This window comes from Scyliorhinus canicula, chromosome 20 (genome assembly GCF_902713615.1).
Source record: "Scyliorhinus canicula chromosome 20, sScyCan1.1, whole genome shotgun sequence".
NCBI lineage: Eukaryota > Metazoa > Chordata > Chondrichthyes > Carcharhiniformes > Scyliorhinidae > Scyliorhinus > Scyliorhinus canicula.
Genome location: NC_052165.1, coordinates 22,270,513 through 22,291,862, shown reverse-complemented (window position 1 = coordinate 22,291,862; position 21,350 = coordinate 22,270,513). Strand labels below are relative to the sequence as shown.

Below are 21,350 nucleotides of genomic sequence, written 5' to 3'. Positions count from 1 at the left end.
GCTCTTAACACATTATAGCAACATCCATGAATTGAAATTAAAACTGGGACCATAATGTGTCGAACAAATAACAAGTGCATAGACTTTGAAGCACCACAGGTGCATCTGGTCACATTATGAAATGCACTTGCCTCGTTCCAAAATCCTCAGTGCCTCATTACGTGAGGAGTTGTTTCTGACGAACAGCAATCCTGCAGTCACCAAAGAACATATTATTGCCCAATAAATCTACGGGCTATTTGTATGATATATTATCAAGTTTATTTTAAGTCCCCAGAAAGGAATGAGGAGCGAAGATGAACATTGCTCTCAGGATGTATGCCCTTTCAAAAGCTTTTATCTTCCAACCTAGCATTACTTGGCATTCATTTTTTTCAACCTAGCATTACTTGGCATTCATTTTTTTGTGGTGAATTTAAATTAAAACATATAGTTTGAAAACTACAAAGGAGAATTCAGTAAGCAATGAGAGGAGGAGTTGAGTGGATTTAGCTGCCCTTTCAGAGCCATTGTTGTGGAAGAATATGTTCATGAATAGCTTAAGGTTATTAAATCACTTGAATATTTTATTGTTATATTTCTACACTAAACAATTTATATTAAACAGCTGTTGCATTTAATCCAATTTCCGATTGTGACAAATTGAATTTTTCATGAATAACGAATGAACCAGTTTCTCTTAAGTACACAACATTTCTCTGCAAACTAAGTTAAAATTCCAACATTACAGTAGGTCCGCGTGGGTAGAATTAGTAACCGGTTCTGTGCCAGCTATCAGCAACTCAACACCAAGTCAAGGTAAGGAATACACAAGTGAGCTCAGTTACAGGAGCATATGTGAGGTGATGGGATCAAGTCCAGGTAGTTTCCGAAACATTGAACATTGCAAGTTGAAAAGTACCAGTGCCTTGCGGGTAGGTATTGACCCTGGGTGGTCGCATAAACCAGGGTGCTGTTGGATTGGCATAGCAACAGTGATGGCTGATAGGGCAGGCTTGTCAGTCAAGAATAGGGTCAATAGCGAAGAAAATCAGGCATGGTGAAAAACGATTGCACATCAAACACGATCACTAAGTTCGCTACAATACGTTTTTAAAAATGGACAAAAATGGGCTCCCATTTCACGCAATCTGGCTGCACTCCTCTGTTTTTAAATTACACAGACTGCAAGCAGAATCTTCAGTGTTTCAATGCTTCAAAATCATTCATAATTTTCAAAAGCAATTAGAAAAAGTACTGGAAGGATTTGTTTTTCTACAAAACGTCCATGCAAGCAGCGCTGTGATGAGTTATTAAAATACAATTGTAACCTTTCTTTCTGGCGTTGCAATTGTTTTATTTGAAAAATCAATGTAAATTAATGACTTAATTGTTTAGCAGCTAAATCCACTCACTCCCCCTATCATTGCTTACTGAATTCTCCTTTGTAGTTTTCAAACTACACGTTTTAATTTAAATTCACCACAAAAAAAATTGAATGCCAAGTAATGCCAGGTTGGAAGATAAAAGCTTTTGAAATCAAAGAAAATCATGCTCACTCTCTGAACAAAGAAAAATAAATGCTAATCATATTTTGGAGGGGGTTTTTTGATGCAAAAAAAAATTCTGCAGACTTCCAAAGGACTGCTAATAAATGCCTTTGAAGCTAAGGAAATTACATTTAATACCAGCCTATTGTAGGCTCTATTCACATTCACCATTCAAATTGGCAGAGATCACTGCTATTTTTTTAAGCTCAGTTAAGGTGGCTTTTTGGTTTGGTGCTCCCGCTTCTTTAACAGGAAGTGACAAACATGAGGTTCTGCTGAAAAATATGCAAGAAAGGAGCGTAGCCTAGTCACAAAGATAGATTACCTGGATGTTATCTCACTGTCATTTGTGGGAGCTGCAAATTGGCAGTTGTGTTTCCCACAATGCAAGAGTAATTACATTTCAAAAGTGCTTCATGGTCTGTTAAAGTACTGTGGGACATAGAACAGAAAGTTTCATAGAATCCCTACAGTGCAGAAGGGGGCCATTCTGCCCATCGAGTCTGCACCGACCCTGTCGAAGGAGCACCCTACCTAGGTCCACTCACCTGTCCACCCTGCCCTATCCCCGTAACCCTTAACCTAACCTCCTTACCTGCACATCCCTGGCCACTAAGGGGCAATGGAGCATGACCAATCCACCTAACACATGCATCTTTGGACTGTGGAAGGAAACCGGGGCACCCAGAGGAAACTCAGGCAGACATGGGGGGGAACGCATAAAGTCCAGACAGGCAGTGACCCAAGGCCGGAATTGAACCCGGGTCCCTGGCGCAGTGCTAGCCACTGTGCCACCATGCCACTCCACCCTGAAATATTAACGGCTTTATATAAATCCACATTCTTCCTTCCTTGTAGGGTACGGAAAAAAGATGTGTTTAGCCATCGTGATCTGGTCATCGTAGTGTGAGACAGGCTCAATGGACTACTTTATCTTTGGCTGCCCATCAATTTTGTATTTCATATAACCTATGTACTTAGACACCTGTCTTGCCCTAACCCCTATTATGCCTCCCTATGTAGTTTGTACTGTTCTTTGCTGTTCTTGAGAGTCGTGTTCAACTAACCACCCAAATGTAATCGTTGAATCTGAGCTTAAACTTGTTTAATGTAAATCCAAGAGGTTGCAAGAATGTGGAACTCACAGCTCAAGAAGATCATGGATGCAAGTTCATTTGACTTGAAATACTTGCGATTTCAGGACATTAAGAGCTATAGATACATGCAGGAAAATACAGCTAAAAACGTGGTGCTACTCTTATTAATAAGACTCAGTGACCAAAAAGCCAGTTTTTCCTTTCTTGTGCTCCCATGTCTAAATTTAATTTTAGTGGAACACAAACATTTATTTCTTTGAAATTCAAATGTCGAGGTTTCCAGTTCAGTAATTAATTATAAGATAAGTGCACGTATCTCTACCGCCTTCGAGCATCTTCCCTCCACTTAATTTCAAATACTCAAAAAATTGGACATATTACTTGCGTGTAAACTGAATGCAGAGTGAAGGAAAATGGCAAATAAAAAGCAAAATACTGTAGATGCTGAAATTCTGAAATAAAAACATTCAATGGTGGAAAAACCACAACAGGTCATGCAACAGCTGTGTGGAGAGAAAACGTGTTAATTTTTCAGGTCAATGACCCTTCGGTGGAACCCAGGATTACATTTGAAAGGGTAACTGGAGATAAACTATGTCCTCTGGTGGGGGAATCCAGAATCAGGGGGCATAATATTCCAGTTAGAGTTTTGAAGTTAGGAACTTCCCCTTTACACAAAAGATCTGGAACTCACAAAACTGTTGAGGTTCAGCTGATTGTAAATTTCAGCACTGAGATTGGTAAATTTTGGTTACATAACAATATTAAAGGGACACTGAACCAAGACGGATATTAATGGAGTTGAGTTACAGATCAGCCATGATTGAATGGTAGAACAGACTTGAGGGGGCTGAATGGCCTACCCTTGTTGCTAAGGCTTGGATATTCACCATATCAGGAACCCCATAAACATGGCAGGTGGGGCACCATTCGGGGATTCCTGACCCCAAGCCTGGGCTGTCTGATTCTTGGGACTGTCTTCAAGAGGGTTCTGACAGGTTTGTGTCAAAAGCCGCAGCCGACACACCCAACCTGGTCCGCTCCATTTCCGGGACTGGCACTTTCTGCTCCTCTGCAGTTTACAAGGAGTTGGAACAGGTTTTCAAAGATTAGTGGTTCAGGGCTCAACAGAGGAATCATGAACCCTAGTCGTCATGAAGGGACCATTTAACTGAGTTCAAAAGGTCGTACTCATGCCATCTATGTCAAGCTCTGCCCTTTCACCCACCTTTTATGGCCTTGTATCCACTTTACGCCAAGCTCTGCCCTTCCATCCACCCACTATGGTCCTTCATTCTCTCTCTGCTATGGCACTTCAGTGCACTTTAAAAAAAAATTTAGAGTACCCAATTAATTTTTTCCAATTAAGGGGCAATTTAGCATGGCCACTCCACCTATCCTGCACATCTTTGGGTTGGGGGGGCAAAACCCACTCAAACACGGGGTGAATGTGCAAACTCCACACGGACAGTGACCCAGAGCCGGGATCGAACCTAGGACCTCGGCACTATGAGGCAGCAATGCTTACCACTGTGCCACCATGCTGTACTTCAATGCCCTTTGACCCACTAACTGTCTAGAACCAATGAACCATGTGGTGAATGAGAGCCAATATATGTCAGTGAGCATTGGTGTAATCAGTGAACAGGACTGGCTGCAAGTTAAGACACAGGCAGCTGAGTTTTGGATGACCTCATGTTTACAGAGGCTGGAGTGTAGAATCATAGAATCATAGAATCCCTACAGTGCAGAAGGAGGCCTTTCGGCCCATCAAGTCTGTCCCAACCCTCTGAAAGAGCACCCAACCTAGGGTCAGGCTCCACCCTATCCCCAGTAACCCAGTAACCCTACCTAACCTTTTGGATGCGAAAGTGCAATTTAGCGTGGCCAATCCACCTAACCTGCACATCGTGGGATGTAGGAGACCGGGCAGGAGTGATTTTTGAACAGTGACGCCGAGAGGAAATGAAGGCCTGGATGATGCCTTCAGCGGCAGATGAGCTGAGACAGGGCAAAGTCGGGCGATGCCACAGAGGTGGAAATAGGCGATTGTGTGGGTACGAAGTTGGAAGTTGAACTAACTGGCTCGATCTCAGGGTGGGATGGAGTGGTGGCCATAGAAGGGAGTTCAGAGCAGAGACTGAAAATGGTCAGATGAGCAGTCTGATCATTGAGTAACAATGGAGGGGTCGCAAGCGGCGGTGGTGAGGTAGAGCGGGGTGGGGGGGGGGGGGGGGGGGGGGTCAGCCTACATGTGAAAAATAACGCTGTGCTTCCAGATGATGTCACTCACTGAGCTAAATCGCTGGCTTTTAAAGCAGACTAAGCAGGCCAGCAGCACGGTTCGATTCCCGTACCAGCCTCCCCGGACAGGCGCCAGAATATGGCGACTAGGGGCTTTTCACAGTAACTTCACTGAAGCCTACTCGTTACAATAAGCGATTTTAATTTTCATGAGGCCGAGTGTAGATGTGAAACGGAAGGGGGCCAAGGGCAGGTCCTTGCAGGGGGGGGGGGGGGTCACCAGAGGTAAGGATGCTGAAGCAGGGAGAGAAAAGAAACCGGTCCTGATGAATCGAAGTTCTGGCCACTCTGCTGCTCAGTAGGCGACTGTCACTTTTAGTGAAAGGATAATCCTCTCTCCGCTGGTTTCAAATGACGGGAATGAAGGTTTGTTCCTGGATAAGGTATGCTGTCAGGCATTACGCTTTTTCTGTGGTCAGCCATTACCTGATTATTAATTGAGTGCAATATCTTTCTCTTCAAAGAGGCGATGGGATTGATAGGAATATCCCTGATTTTCACGTTGGTGTCACGCGCAGCCCTGCGATTGTATCCAGTGAAAGCCGTGTGCTCTCTTCAACTGATGTCTACTTACCACAGAAACAAAAAAGATGAAGTTGCTGCTCCTTACCAACATAGCAGCTGTCACTTCTCTTGCACATGCATGCACTGCAGACTGCCTGATGTGCTGAATGTCTCCTTGGTGACTTGCAACAACATCAGCATGAAAGCTTGGCGTTGTGGTAACAGTCACTTCTAAGGGAGCAGCTGTGCCTGATCCAGATGTTGTGCAGAGATCCTAACACAGCAGATGGCACAGCTCTGTGGCGGCCTGCCTTGTGAAGTGGCGCTGGCAGAGGCAGAGATTCCTCTGACATGCCCAGGTGTGTCCTCGGGTAGTGATGGATGAGGGAAAAGCTGTGCTCACACTCCTGTTCCACCTCTCAATTGTGAAGCTTGCTCAGATCCCCATGGGAATGCATACCTTCCTCTCTTTGTCAGGGGAGACAGCAGAGCCAGAAGATTAAAGAAGAAAATTATTATCATGGGAAGGAAAACCAGAAATGCAAATATGGAGGCCTGACTGAGCAAACCTAACAAAAGCATTCAGAAAAATACAGCAGAGGGAACACATTACCATAAAAGGGAAACATGTTTTTCAAAAAAATACTTGAAAACCCAAACCCTTCTTTTGAAAGATCTGAAGCAGCAGGAAAGCGCCAGGGACCACCATTGCATCCAGCTTTCATAAGTGTAGCTTGCATTGTTGGCATGGTTTTCTTGGACTTAAAATACCCACTACTTGTAGTTTTAGTGTTGCATCTATTATTTAGAGGTGATTATGGTGGAAATTCTCCGCCTCGCAACGTGGCAAACACGAAACCACGATTGGGCGGAGAATCGGGCATCCGGCCAAAATCGAGGTCAGCGCCCGGCGCCAATTCGGGCGCCATGCCCCAGTCCCACACTGGTGGTGATAACGAGGTCTGCACCGCCACACGACAGGAGCATACAAAACCGGCACTTACGATGTTTAATGGTGACTATATACAATTGTTGTGCCCTGACCCCTACCTCTAACCTACATGCTGCAACTGTGCCAACTTACCTGGTGTCTTAGGTCCTTATTTTATGTGGCCTACCGTTCCTTCTAGGTATGGCCCCAGACACCACATCAGATATGGAGGCAGCCTGCTGAGTATCTCACCCCTTGACCTGAGATGTCTTTGGCGGCTGTCCTTTGGGGGGACTGGATGGGTCCAGCTGACTTTCGGGTGTCACAGGTAATGAGGTGCCACCCTGTTCTTCCCGCTACCCAACAGATGCGTTAGTGTCAGATGGGGCGGATAGAGAAGAACTGAGGTGTTCCAGTACCTTCTCTGCAGGAGGCACCACATAGGCCCCATCACTACCTCCTCCCTCAGGGTGCTTGATGGCATCCAGGCTGTTCCATAGGGCAGGGGTGGAGCCAGAGTGAATTCCGGAAGCTCCACCCTCACCTGATGCTACCAGTCCTGGAGGCCCACGCTCGACTCAACTAGGGTTTTAATGCCCTCAACCATGGAGCACAGAGTCTGGGCCTCGTCCCTCAGTTAGTGAGTCATGTCCCTCACTGCCTCAGTCATGTCCTCTGTGACTGGCCCAGCCAATGCTCTCTTTACTCTCATCCATTACCCTGTGTGACTGGGGCAAGCTCTGGAGAGCCGCAGCATTGTCCATGTGGGCCCGATACATGGCTGCCTGTGACTGGGATCCCTGAGTCTCAGCCACCGATCACAGTGTGCCTCAAGCCTTGGACGTCTTGACCCATGGCTGTGATTTGTTGACCCACGGCTTCCCCCGTGGGCACCACCTGTTTGGTGTTAGCCTGTGTACCATGAATTGTTGGCACGATCTCCTGCATCTGAAGGTGGGTGAACTCCTCCAACTGCACTTACAGGTGCTGCAAAGCTGCTGACAGCCCCTCCTGTAAATTCTTGCTCTCCATCTGCACCTCCACTAGTGATGGAATCATACTTTCCAGAAGGGCGATACCTGTCTGGACTACACCGAGATCTTGGGATTGGACAGCCCTCCTATTACCCGCTCCCTCGAAAGTCCCTACTTCCCCCTGATGTGCTGCAGCATGTGTGACGTGCACACCAGAAGGTGACCCAGGAGCCTCCACACTAAAATGACCCACCGAGGTGATAGTCTCTGTGCTGGTGGGGGTTGCAGATGAATGCAGTGTTGAGAAGTCAGAGTCGTCGCTGTACTAGTCCTCCAGGGTGTGCTGGGGTTGTAGCTGGGGGTGACGTACCCCAAATGCGCCAACATGGTCTCATGGTGATCCTGCAAGACTATTGGGGCATCTCTTCAATTTAGGGGCTCACTTGGTTATCGCAAATCAACCTCTGCTCAGAGATAGCCCTCTCCTACACTTTGGATAATTCCATCGTTCTCTGCTCAACGGGGAAGAGCCCCGAGATCCGGCTTGCCCCCTTTGGTCTTCTCCCCCTCTCTTTTATCTTTTGTAATAGTTCCCCCTTTTCCTAGGATACACATAATGACTTGGTGAGAGGCATGGAGGTGAGTTGCTTGGGGGTTCTGTAGCTGGTGGCATATGTGTGCAAGGCACCTGACTGAAGGGGATGACACAGATGTTGGTGTTTGGTGCAGGGTTAGATGTGAGGGAGATGCAGGTAGGCAGGTTTTGATTAGCCTTTATGGGAGTGGGGGTGTGATGTGAGGAGTGAGGGGCAGGAATGCTGCCAGGGGAACAGAAGTGATAGCTCACCCGATCAGCCCAAAGGAGGTCCTTCACTTTCCTGTGCCACTGATTGCCGACACCGAAATCTGGATGGAAATTCTCCCCTACCCGGCGGGGCAGGGTGGGGGGGGGGGGGGGGGGGGGGGGGGTCCCGGCGTAGCGGAGTGGCACCAACCACTCCGGCGTCGGGCCTCCTCAAAGGGCTAGGCTCGCGCCGGAGTGGCTCCCGCTCTGCTGACTGGTGCCAAAACTGGCGCCAATGGCCTTTGGCGCTACGCCGATTGGCATCGGGGCTGGCTGAAAGGCCTTCGCCGGTTGGCGTGAGTCCGCGCATGCACCGGAGCTTCAGCAGCCGCAGACGTCACCACCGGCGCATGCGCGGTGGAGGGGGTCTCTTCGCCTCCGCCATGGTGGAGGCCGCGGAAGAAAAAGTGTGCCCCCACGGCACTGCTCCGCCCGCCAATCGGTGGGCCCCGATCGCGGGCCAGGCCACCGTGGGGGCACCCCTTGGGTCCGATCGCCACACGCCCCCCCCCCCAGGATCCCTGGGGCCTGCTCGCGCCACCAACCCCGCTGGCACAGAGGTGGTTTAAACCACGTCGGCGGGAGAGGCCTGACAGCGGCGGGACTTGGGCCCATCGCGGGCCGGAGAATCGCCGCGGGGGGCACGCCAATCGGCGGGGCGCGATTCCCGCTCCCGCCGATTCCCGGGTGGCGGAGAATTCCGGCCACGGTGGGGGCGGGATTTATGCCTGCCCCGGGCGATTCCCCGACCCTGCGGGGGGTCAGAGAATCCCGCCCCACATTCGGCGATTGGGCGGAGAATGCCTTTTGATGCCGAAATCGGGGACGGCGCCTCTTTCCGGATGCTCCGTCCCCCCCTCCATAACGGCATCATCAGTGAGTATGCTGCACGCCGTTGGGACGACCTCAGGATGTCACCTGAAGGCCCTCCCCTGATGCTCTGCCCCCAATCAGCTGACTTCCTGACGGCGTGGATCACTTGTGGTCTGAGATTTCACCAACCTAGCGTGGCAGTTGCAGACTGTGTCCAGCGCCGCCATAGTCGGCGGGGTGGGGATGGGGGAGCCGTTCCGCTGGCCGAGGGGGCTTTGGCGGGGGGCTGGGAGGACTGGTGAAGAGTGGTCCGGGGTTGGGGAGGGGTGTTACAGGATGGGCACGACCTGGCAGGTCTGGTCTGAGCGCTGCCGGTGGCAGGTTGTACGGCAGGTTGTTGCCATGTGCATGCGTGGCCACGGACCTGGCATTTCTCTGGCCGTTTCTGTCAGGAGCGCCTGGGGTTTTATGTGGCGCGGTTGTTAGCCTCCCATCTGTGCGGGGGCGGCACCAACTTTTTCGTCGCAAGGTGACACACATGTCCCGGACACATGCTCAAAATGGGAGAATCTAGCCCTTAGTCTCTGGAATGGAGGATTTCGCCCTGTACATATTGCTAACAAAACATTATTACCTGACTCTAAAATCAGATGCACAACCAATTTATTTTGTCAAGCACCCTTGAGGCATTGCAAATCGTACCCAGATTATGGAATGTCTTCATTTCTCGCCGTGTGCAATTGATGATAGCAGACACACAGGGGCTGAATTAAATAAATTAGTTCTCCCATTTACCTGCCTTCACTTTGGCAAAGTGCAAAGACTGGAGCAATAATCTGAACAGTTCTTGAACCATTTTTCCAGAGTTTCCAAGGTTCTTCTTTCCCGTGTTACAGTGGATACGTTGAAGAACCTCGACAGAAATATATTCCCATAAAGCCACAACCAATGTGAACATTAAAGTGAACAAACGGGATACACTTCAGTTGGTTACATTCTGGAAAGGAAGCATTGAGGGTCTGAATCACTCATTCTCCCTGAAACCTTCTGGCTTTTGCAACTTCCAATATATTTTTTTTGACAATAAACTCATCATCCTTCAGTGTTTATCCCTTTTAGAAAGCCACTCAAATCGCAGAGTCGTAGCTTTTTTCCCGTTGAATTTATTCCTCTACTGTGCAATCTCATTTGTTACTTATTGCAGTTATGTAGTCTCACTGAGAGCTATACTTCAGACACCCCATCATAGCTGACACCTAGTGGCTACAAAGCAATTTTCCTTTAATTGTGTTGGTGACCGTCATTCACTTGAACATATGCCAAATGACAGGACCAGCCAGTCCTGCTAAATGCAGCTTACCTTTTTTTTTACAGGCAAGCGTGACTGGATTTCAAGTGCTATTTTATTTAGAATAGCAGATTCCCCCCAGAGAACATTCCTTCACTATAACTTAATCAGGGACTTCAGATGGCATCAAGAGCTCAGATCAAAGCTTGGGCATTTTATAGAACTCTCTGAATCCTCGTATCTCAGTCGTACGCGCTCTCAAATATATGGAGAGCTGTTCTAAATGGTAGTCACACAAATCTGTGAAGAATAAACCTGAATTTCGCTCTTGATTGAGGAAACGTCAAATTGCTAAGAGATTTGTTTCACTTTCAGGCATTAGCAGATCAGTCGAGCTGTAACAACGGCTTTTAGACATGTTAATCATAGTGGAATATTCGCTGAAACTTTAACTATTTTCTCATTATTAATTTTAATTTACTTTATAGCGATGGAAAATTCATTTAAATCAGGCACTTAATGTAACAGGGGAACATGTGAACCCAGATTAGCAACAGATTAAAAAGTCTTCTCAGGACACTGGGAATATTCAGCCAACATAACCAACACAATGGGCGCAATCTTCTGTTTCGCACTGCTTGAGAAGGCAGCGAGACACCCACGCTGACTCTGAGGAGGAAGGCCTGCATAATCTTCTGCCCATCAACAGTGGGCCATCCTCCAGACTGGGGACCCTGAGAAATGACAACCTGCCCACCAAGAGTTGCCAACCAACCAGAGGACCTTATGGTGGGGATGGGTGGGAGGTCACGGGGAGATGGGGATGCCATTGGGGTGACAAGGATGGTGGGGGGTGGCAGTCAGCGGCCACCTACCACCCCCAAGTCCACGCTCTCAATTATGAACCGATCAGTGCAGATCAAGGGGCCACCTCGTCCAGCTAACATGCATTCCATACGGTTTTATCAGTAGGTTGCTTGTCGACAGGCCCACCTGGCACAGGGGAGATTGCAGCTGAGGCCCTTAAGAGGTAGTCAATTGGCCATTTAAGGGACTCAAGCGGAGGGGGGGCTGGAAGGTCAACCTTGAGTCTTCCTTCCCAGAACCTCCCTTCAATGAGGCAGGAAGGGGTCGGATATTGGTCCTGACACCAATCCAGCAAATTGTCAGAGCTGTCAATGTCCTTAATTGCCTCCTGGAGGGGGAGAAGATTCCGGTCAATCAGTGTAGGTGGACAACAAATTTAGATTTTCCATTGCAAGTTACATGTAACAGAAACATGTGTTTATTATATTGGAAGAGAGTTGACGTTCACCCCACACATGTGTGGTGTATTTACCCGATGTGGTTATTCGAGTTGTAAGTGCAGAATGCTGAATGCTTCATTGAATAATTTTGTAGTTCTCTGTATTTTACTTTTTTCTGAGCCGAATGTTCCTGGGAGGGTGTTAAAGTTGGCAACATGTAGTTTCCTGCAACCAGACCCTCGGCGTAAAATGGGAGACAATGGGTGGAATCTTATGCAGTTCCCAGGAGTGGAAAGTGAGGCTGGCAGGAGAACATCATCATGTGGGAGGACAAAAGTCAGCTTTCCGATGGTGAGATGAATCTACGGAATTAAGTTGGCGGCGGCTGCATTGACAGCAGATCGAGCTTTCCAACAGCAAAGTCGAGAACACCTTCTTGCATGTTATGCACGCTCATTGAAAAGTAAACTGGCTAGATTTGATAGCGGTCTTCTCCGTCCGTTCACACTGACGGTGTTCTTCGTTCCCGCTGCAGTGAATGGAGTTTTGGCTGAGGGTCAATTTCTTTGCGGTGGTGGGGCGAACTGGGATCCGAAGAATCCCGGCCTTAAGTGTACCTTTCTGATTAAGTAATCAGCGAATGAGAAACATGTACCTTCAGACTCACAGCTGTTCAAATGTGGCATGCAGTGGGCGAGATAGGCTACCCTGGTAGATTTGGAGTGATAGGAGTCCTTTTTCCTCCACGCTTGTGCTTTGTGCATTGATAATTGAGATTGGGTGGTGGCAGTCAAAGAGGAGCAGGGCGTGGCTGAATGAGGGAGGGTGTCGGAAGGTGGCACGTCCACAAGGGCGGGAGTTGGACTATACAGGGAATGTCAAATTCGTAAGGTACAAGGTCAAACATGACTGTGGGGATATTAAAGGTTATACAATAAAGGTCAACATTGGAGTCCTGAGCGTTGAGTGTAACTGAGGGATGGTCAGGGACAATAGACGAAGGGCTGAAGCTGATGGATGGCATCGACGGTAACAGGGGACAGTTCCACTGTGCTTGGTGCTTAATAATTGCTGGTCGAGGGTCATGGGGTTGAATCGAAGGCCACCAAAGGCAGGGCAAGGCTGATGGTGTGATGGTGGTGTGATTGGAGCAAGGTCAAAGGTGATTGAGAGAGCCTCAAGGTGATGGATGGCAGGTCCAGGGTCACTGTTCGAATGTGCACGGATATGGCTGCATTAACGAGAATTCTCTGCAGTGAACATAGAAGATGGAATTGACCAGAGTCAGATGGATTGAGACCAGGGTGCTGCTGATGCTATGTATAAGGCTTGCTGTTGGTCAAGAGTGTTCAAGACCGGAGGGGCGGCCTCCTCCTGCCATCCCTGGAAAAAAACGACCTCCCACTGTTCCTGTACGGCCTGTAGGAGAACATGCAATGTGTCATTGCTGAACCATGGACCCACTCTTGGTCTGCACTCAGACATTTGTCACTTTTGTATGGGGTGGCAGCAGATTGGGGGTGGCAGCAATAGCAGCTCCCAGAACTTCTTTCAGACAGTGAGAATAATGTTCCTATCTTACAGAGAATGAATGCCTGTCTGGATACCCTTTAAATGTGGTGCCCAGACCTTCAGCCCCATGGTGTATCAGTGGGGCGGGAGGGAGTATCAACTTCCTGTCCATCTTGTCACATGGTTTGCCATACTCATCACCCATAAATGCCTAACTGGTGCGGGCCACATGAATGTGTGTGTCCAGTCATCCCTTCTGTGAAAGGAAGTATCACGACCAGAAAATTCCACCAAAAATGTGATGGAAGAATTATGTGATTGAAAATACACTGAAAAACCTGCAATCAATAGGTGCAATTGATCATTGTAGAAAGACATGAATACTTTTGTGATGCGATTTCACATAACAAATTTATATATAGGTTAATGGAATCAGTTGGCGCTGTACTGAGCTCAATATATATACGTTCCCTGTTTATCACTTTCACTTTCTGTGTCATAATTTGGTCAAATTTGGTGCCATGAATGGTGAGACTACTTTCTCACTGTTGAAAACTTTCCCTTCTAAATGGGACAAATCCACACACGTCTTACTGACTTAAATGCTGCAGTGCAGACCTCCGAACCATAGACAACACTGTTACAATTCTTCCCTGCCTGTGGCGATATTACAGCGGGCGGAGCAGAAGAATCTAGCCCACTGACTGTCCTTTACCAACCCATTAACTCCCTTGATGCCACCATCCGATTGGGATTCTTCTTTGTGGATGTATGGTGAATTCCATGGATGGCTAGGGACGCCATTGACTGGAAACAAACTGAGGTCCATGGGGCGGAATTCTCTGATAATGGGACTATGTCCCCACGCCCGCCAGAAAATGGCTGCGAATCATTCTGGACTTTCCTGGAGAAAGTCCATAGTCATTCTCCATTTTGCAGGAATGCTCCTTGCAGCTCCAGTTGCCGATACGGGGCCCTGCACTTTCGGCCGTGGGTCCGCGCAACATGGCGGACCTACACTGGAGGCCGGCCCCACCAATATAGCCCCCCCCCCCCCGAGATCGCGTGCGCCTGCCGGTCAGTGGCCCCCAATTGTGAGCCTGGCAGTCCTGGAGACCCCCTCCCAGTGAGTGACGAATCCCCCCGCTCCCCACCAGGGCGGCCGCGGATTGAGTCCGCAGCTACCACTCCGAGCTCACACTTGGTGGAACCATGAGTGAACCACGCCGGGGCGGCAGAAGCCAAACATTCCCAGGCAGAGAATAGGATCGTGCACCAAAAAGACAAACCATTTTAGAGATGTGGTCAGAATGAGACACACATCCTGCAAGAGATTGACCAACAGGCATAGTAAGATCATAAGCAAAGACTTTAGAAAATGATGTAGGGGTTGAGAGAGATCAGGATGCAGAGATCCCAGGGAGAACTGGATGTCACCAACCAGGAGGAGAGAGTAAGGCAGAGAGACCGGGTGACAAGACAGGTCAGTGCAACCGAAAGAAGGGTGAAATCCTAACTCGCTCCAAACCCATCCACTTGTACAGAAATAAAATGGGGCCTGGAGATACACTGGTGACTGACTAAATACATATTTATACATGAAGGCAGACTTATTTCATATGAAGCATTTTATTTCCAGCAGGTTTTACTGATGAGTATTGAATTCTGCACCTAATGTTGTCCACATGGCAGGATTAATGATTGCAGAGTAATCAGAATTCTATTAACTGACAATTAACAAATAATTACTGTGAAATAACACAGACACTAAATATTACAGGTGGAGAACTGATTGAAAGGTCCAAGTGAATCCATAAATCTTACTGAAGCACAGCAGCATATAACTGCTGTGTCAGGTTAGTGCTTGTGATCAAAACTCCAGGATTGCATCCCTGTGTTGAATTTACCAGGCAGCTGGTGTGGTGCCGAATGTGCTCAGGATGGTATATTTTTCATCCAAAGTGTTTCCCCATTGGAAAGGAATTGACTTTGTTAATTGACTGCAGTTGATTTACTTGAGGTCGCAGCTTTCTCATCCCTTTGTAGTGTTGTCAAAATGCAAACCTCAACACAGTGGCACAGTGGTTAGTACTGCTGCATCACAGCGCCAGGGACCAGGTTCAATTCCGGCCTTGGGTCACTGTTGGTGTGGAGTTTGCACGTTCTCCCCGTCTCTGCATGGGTTCATCTGGGTGCTCTGGTTTCCTCCCACAGTCCAAAGATGTGCAGGTTAAGTGGATTGGCCATGATAAATTGCCCCTTAATGTCCAAAAAAGATGTCTGAGTTAGGTTAAGGGGTTAGTGGGTTAGAGCAGGAGACTGAGCTTGGGTGCAGTACACATTCTGAGGGTCGGTGCAGAATTGATAGGACAAATGGACTCCTTCTGCACAGCAGCGATTCTATGATTCTGTGATAAATGTTGGTCAATGAATCTTACACGGTGAATGTTCATCCCCACTTCCGAAAAAAGAGCAGTATGCTATAAATGGCTTTTCAAGAAATTCTTTCACTGTATTTGAAGAGATACATTACATGCCGAGTGTAGAAATCAACTCCTATGATTGATGAGATAGGACCATCTTTTAGAGTTGCAGGGACTTGGTTGCCCTGTTAAATCTCTGGCATGGAATATAACCGCCAGTTGATTCCCCTCGATGCTGACTGTATAATTCAGGTCTCCTGGCATCATATCACTCAAAACACATTAACAGTCTCTGTGATGTAAAACAACACCGATCTTTAGTGTTTTGGATACCATGAGTGAAATATTTGTTCTTCACGCCCCTCTCCCACCCTCTGATCCTCGACAACCCCAACAACAGAGAAGTGATTTTGACCCACGTGCTTGTGAACACCGGGCTGGCAAGCTACAGATTGGTCATTTCTTTTCATTCTTTCACAGGGATGAGGACATCGCTGGCAGGACCAGCATCTGTTGCCCACCCCTAATTGCCTCTGAGAAGTAAACCAGCGTTCGAAGGCACATCTGATTAAAGTCATGCCAATGTCAGGGTGCGCTGGTTGTCAGTAAGTGAAACAGGGTGGGTTACGACCACCATGGTGGGTTTTGCCTGTGGAGGGAGCCCAATTTTCTTTTTAAAACTGGGCTCGGAGGTTCTCCTCCTGACTCGAGGAAAATAACGTGTAGATTTTCTTTGTTGGTCTTAGGTCTACAAAATAACGAGGGGCATAGACAGAGTGGATAGTCAGAGTCTTTTTCCCAGGGTGGAGGGGTCAATTACTAGGGGGCATAGGTTTAAGGTGTGAGAGGCAAGATTTGGAGGAGATGTGCGAGGCAAGTTTTTTACACAGAGGGTAGTGGGTGGCTGGAACTCGCTGCCGGAGGAGGTGGTGGAAACAGGGTCGATAGTGATGTTTAAGGCGCATCTTGACAAATACATGAATAGGATGGGAATAGAGGGTTACTGACCCTAGAAGAGTAAAAGATTTTAGTTTAGACGGGCAGAATGGTCGGCGCAGGCTTGGAGGGCCGAAGGGCCTGTTCCTGTGCTGTACTTTTCTTTGTTCTTTGTTCTTCCCCACCCCCCCTCTATCGCCCACAGAAATAGTCAAAGCACTTCAACCTCAAAATGACAACAGTTTTAGTGTGCTGATTGCACACCAGCGAGAGGCCCCTTTCAGAACGGCATCCGCCACATCACTGAGGATAACAGGGCACTGACCCTATTAATGCCAAATAACACAAGTGAAAAATTAATCACAAAATGTGATAACCCTGGTTACGTGAATGTGCATTTTCTGAGGAAGAATCCAGAATAGACTAGAAAGAAACACATGAACAAAGATTTATTGTTATCTTCCAAAGGCATAATTGATGATTAATGAGAAATGACTTCTTCATGCTTCTGTGTTTTTATTTGTTTCATTATCAAAGTTGTACAGGGGAATGACATCATGTATTCTTAGAGGATGTAAACAAAATATGAATTACATGTTTTTATTCCCTGATAGTTGGAGCAGCATTTTCACTTCAGGTGTGACACAGCTTCAAAATAAACCCTTCTGTTCTGATCTTCATATTCTTTTTCGAACCAATATTCTTCAATAGTCTCCTAGACTATCCTGAAGACATTGTTCCATGGGTCCGAATATTTGCTTGTCCCTCACTAAACTGGTCATCATTCATGTGTGGGTCTTGGTAGTGAGCGCCAGCGGGCTGTGTGACTATTGAAGTGCTATCCGTATACAAACTTAATCCTGACTTCATCTGACGTCTACATATCTATACTTCATGCTGCCAGCAGGGGCCACAGATTAGTTACTAAGAGTGACAAATGGCAAACCGGGCTAATCTCCTCTTTTCCATTTTCAACTAGTATACAACATCCACGCCAGCGGAGAACAGCTAACTCAGAACTGACTGAAGAGTGAACAAGGTAGTTTTCACATTGAAATCATTATTTGCAAGCACCAGTGCCTGCACTTTCTACAGTTTTGTTTAAAAATGTAAATATTGGGGCGGCGCGGTAACGCAGTGGTTAGCACTGCTGCCTCACCGCGCTGAGGACCTGGGTTTGATCCCTGCCCCAGGTCACTGTCCGTGTGGAGTTTGCACATTCTACCCATGTCTGCGTGGGTCTCACCCACACAACCCAAAGATGTACAAGGTAAGTAGATTGACTCTGATAAATTGCCCCTTAATTAGGAAAAAACAAGAATTGGGCACTTTAAATTTTAAAAAAATGTAAATATAACATGCAAAACTAGGTTGTGATTCCTGAATGTTGTACTAAATTGTGGAATCACATCTGCCACCTGGTGGAAAACACTGTAAATGGCAGAAGAGCTGCGACATTTAGGGTGCAATTCTCCGCTCCCCACGCCGGGTGGGAGAATCACGGGAGGGCCCCCAACTAACTTCATGACCCCCTGGCGCCTTCCGCGATTCTCCCACCCCTGCTCGGAAGAATCACCGCTCGCCGTTTTTCACGGCGACCGACGATTCTCCGACCCGGATGGGCCGTGCGGCCTGCCGTTCGCGACCGTTTCACGATGGCGGCAACCACACCTGGTCGCTGCCGTTGTGAAATCGCCATGAGCTGCCCGTTTTGGGGCTTGTAGGGGGCCTGGTGGGGAATGAGCACCACGACTGTGCTCGGGAGGGGCCGGCGTCTCAATCGGACACACTATTTACCCTCCGCCGCCCCGCAAGATCAAGCCGCCACGTCTTGCGGGGCGGCTGAGGGGAAAGACGGCCACCGGGCATGCGCGGGTTCGAGCTGTCAGCCATCGTGACGTCAGCCACGTATGCGCAGGTTCGAGCCGGCCAACCTGCGAATGCGCGGCTGATGTCACATAGGCGCCGCCGTCGCGTCACATAGGCGCGCCACCCGGTGGCCAAGAGTTACGGAGCGCCGCTCCTAGCCCCACCGGGAGGGGAGAATAGGGGGCGAGGAGCGGCCTCCGAGGCCATCGTGAAACTCGGCCGAGTTCACGACGGTCCTTCCGATTTTTCCCGGGAGCGGAGAATTCCGCCCATCGTACACCACTGGAAACATTTAAGAACTTCAGCAACTTTTTCTGCTGGAGGTCTTGTGAGAAATTTATTTTTGGTGCATTTCTTATTTATTAGAAAATCAATTAAGGGGGAAAGTTTTCAAAGCAAGATTTCTAAGAGTTGTTAAATTCTTTCTCCCGGATTTGGCCAGCACGGTAGCACAAGTGGATAGCACCATGGCTTCACAGCGCCAGGGTCCCAGGTTCGATTCCCCGCTGGGTCACTGTCTGTGTGGAGTCTGCATGTTCTCCCTGTGTCTCCGTGGGTTTCCTCCGGGTGCTCCGGTTTCCTCCCACAATCCAAAGACATGCAGGTTAGGTGGGTTGGCCAAGCTAAATTGCCCTTCGTGTCTAAAAAAGGTTAGATGGCGTTATTGGGTTACAGCGATAGGGTGGACGTGAGGGACTAAGTTGGTTGGTGCAGACTCGATCGGCCGGATGGCCTCTTTCTGCACTGTATGTTCTATGGATCTGAGTCATGTTCACTGGAAGCAGAGGACACAATCTCAGACTTAAGGGACGATCCTTTAAAACCGAGATGAGAAGGAATTTCTTCAGCCAGAGGGTGGTGAACCTGTGGAACTCTTTGCCGCAGAAGATTGTGGAGGCCAAATCACTTTGTGTCTTTAAGACAGAGATAGATAGGCTCTTGATCAATTAGGGGATCAGGGGTTATGAGGAGAAGGCAGGAGAATTGGGATGCGAAAAATATCACCCATGATTGAATGGCGGAGCAGACTCGATGAGCCAAGTGGCCTAATTCTGCTCCTATGTCTTACGGTCTTATGGGGTCTTATGTGTGGGGGTGTAGCTTCAATTTCGCAGGACTGAGATTTTTATTTTACTGATGAATGGCTTGTAGATTTGCACTGTGGCTAGAAATAACGGAATAGTTGAAATTTTTCATCCCCAGGGCGTTTTGGGTTTTGTGTCAAGGTGCAATTTAGTCGACTGTGATGTTTAGCATCCGCTAAACGTACAGGATATGTGATTCACACTTTGATTTCTTTTTGTCACCACATTGTGAAGCAAAGTAGTCAAAATAGTCTTGAGAGAAGGGACTGGGACATGCGCTCAGAGTGATTAGCTGCTACCGTGCTGCCCAAATCCGGGAGAAAGAATTTAACAACTCTTAGAAATCTTGCTTTGAAAACTTTCCCCCTTAATTGATTTTCTAATAAATAAGAAATGCACCAAAAATAAATTTCTCACAAGACCTCCAGCAGAAAAAGTTGCTGAAGTTCTTAAATGTTTCCAGTGGTGTACGATGCTAGGTATTAGTCACCTGCCTTGTTTCCTGGGCTCCTGTTCACAGTCACACTTGTCAACCCATAATGAATCATTGAGGATGCTTTGAATGACTAGACAAGAGTCCTTGAGCTATCTTTCAACATTTGCGAAGAGAATCAGGATCAAAGGATCGACAATGATTCTCTCTTCCCAGAGGGGAAACCAGGTGCTTCCATTTATTTCTCTGCATGCCCACTGACTAGACACATGCGGAATTCACTGGCTGTTGTGACTAACTTTTCCCACCAGCAGCACGTGGGGTGGCTTCAATGGGAAATCCCATTGAGAAACGGCGGGAGTAAAGAACTCTGCTGCCAACTAACGGTGCGCTGCCAAGCAACACATGGCTGGGGGTCCGGAGAATCCAGCCTATGATATGCGTCAAAGACTTGATTAACGCAATCAAACGATTGCTTTGCAAACCAAATATGCCAGTCAGCTTTGAATGCTCTTATCGTGGGAAGTATTGCCAAGTCAGCCTTGAGGTTGTCTGCTGAGACTCGGTGATTGACAGTAGTGGATGCTAGGATATCCAACGTAGCCCCATGCAGGGGCTGGAGGGGGTGGGGGTTGGGGGAGCGGGGGGGGGGGGGGGGGGGGGGGGGCGGTGGCAGTTGGGGAGGTCTGGATTTCCTGTGGAACCTGGAGGTACACTGCTGTTCCTACAGGCCCCACAGGAAAACCTTTTCTGAAAGTAGACTTTTCTCTTTTGGCCATCTTCCGGCACAATCCTCTTCAATGCCGGTTATGTCTGGCAAATTCACTTGTCGCTGAGGCCTCCTGGGCAAAATTGCAGTTGAGTTCTGCTGACTTTATCGGAACCATGACGTGCAGACATGATGGAGGACCAGAGTGGTTTTGGGCAAGTGTCATTGAGGCCTTCTCAACACAGCAACTTAAAATGATGGAAGCTGTGGGAAGATGACCTGCGCCAGTTTACCTGCTCAACTGCATAGCTCCCACTCGGTGAAAATCACCTCGAAGCTTTGCCTCTTCCCAGGCAAAGTGAGTTAACAAAGCTTTTTTTTCGTAAGGCAAACACAGACAGCCTGCACAAACTTGACAGAGAGATTACTCTGACCTATTTTGCAATGGAAATATTCTATGAATCAAATTGGAAGGCAAAAGGCACCTTAACTGACAGCTCCAGTAGTATTTCAGCTCTTATATTGAATAGATAACAATACGAGAATATAGTTCATCCCTGCAATAGCAAAGTCCTGATTTTGCAGTAATTACTGAAAAGCCGAGGTGCTTTTTATACTTACGAAATACAAAATAGTTGAAAACTGGAATTGTTTCGTGCAAAATTGTTGTTCTTTTTTCCTTTAAAAGCAACAACATAATTTGTTTTGCCACAAGTTTATTTAATGTGGAAGGAATGGACATTAAGATTTTATGAAGCTGATAATAAATAAAAACAGTTGATCACATTTGAAGAAACACCCCTGACAATGAAGCTAGATGATATGTTAGAAAAGTGTAGTTATCCAGTAGTG

At 47.7% G+C, this 21,350-nt stretch overlaps 1 protein-coding gene across 15 annotated transcripts in view; it reads left to right on the top strand.

Annotated features, from left to right (window-relative positions):
- Nucleotides 1–21,350, top strand: part of mgat4c (mgat4 family member C) — a 432,470-nt gene that overhangs the window by 402,319 nt on the left and 8,801 nt on the right. For 4 of the 15 annotated variants that reach the window (XM_038780727.1, XM_038780725.1, XM_038780732.1 and 1 more), the window contains one exon: nucleotides 17,382–17,441. The exons of 9 other annotated variants lie outside the window; for them this stretch is intronic. The gene's annotated coding sequence lies outside the window, so the exon portion shown is untranslated. Of the gene's footprint in view, nucleotides 1–15,946; nucleotides 16,072–17,020; nucleotides 17,040–17,381; nucleotides 17,442–21,350 lie in introns of those variants that run through there. 2 more of the 15 variants (XM_038780726.1, XM_038780728.1) reach the window with 2 other exon arrangements.